The sequence below is a fragment of the Anopheles coustani genome (genome assembly GCF_943734705.1).
Source record: "Anopheles coustani chromosome X unlocalized genomic scaffold, idAnoCousDA_361_x.2 X_unloc_22, whole genome shotgun sequence".
NCBI classification, from domain to species: domain Eukaryota; kingdom Metazoa; phylum Arthropoda; class Insecta; order Diptera; family Culicidae; genus Anopheles; species Anopheles coustani.
In genome coordinates, this window is record NW_026525129.1 from 1,668 (window position 1) to 2,500 (window position 833).

Genomic DNA, 833 nt, shown 5'->3' on the forward strand with positions numbered 1-833 from the left:
TGCCCTATGTGGAAGAGGGCACATTACTCAATACTGTGGTGTGAAGTATAAAGTTCAGTTCTCCCCTGGTCCACGCTGCTTCGGCGGTCCTGGGTAAGATAGTTCATTCTAGCTTGCCCTATGTGGAAGAGGACACTTCATACTTCGTCTCTAAGCGGCGGCTTGACTCCTCCCTACGGGGAACGGGTTTACGCGCACAGCGGCGGCTTACGCACTATGGCAGTCATGGATGCCTTACGTTTCTATGAAAAGTGTGTTCCTCCCCTGGTCCACGCTGCTTCGGCAGTCCTGGGTAAGATAGTTAGTTCTAGCTTGCCCTATGTGGAAGAGGACACGTAGACTTACTGTGGTGTGAAGTATAAAGTTCAGTTCTCCCCTGGTCCACGCCGCTTCGGCCGTCCTGGGTAAAATGGATTCATCCAGCTTGCCCTATGTGGAATGAGGACACTTTATGCTTCGTCTCTAAGCGGCGGCTTGCTCCTCCCTACGGGGAACGGGTATACGCGCACAGCGGCGGCTTACGTTATGGCAGTCATGGATGCCTTACGTTTCCATGAAAAGTGTGTTCCTCCCCTGGTCCACGCTGCTTCGGCAGTCCTGGGTAAGATAGTTAGTTCTAGCTTGCCCTATGTGGAAGAGGACACGTAGACTTACTGTGGTGTGAAGTATAAGGTTCAGTTCTTCCCTGGTCCACGCCGCTTCGGCCGTCCTGGGTAAAATGGATTCATCCAGCTTGCCCTATGTGGAATGAGGACACTTTATGCTTCGTCTCTAAGCGGCGGCTTGCTCCTCCCTACGGGGAACGGGTATACGCGCACAGCGGCGGCTTACGT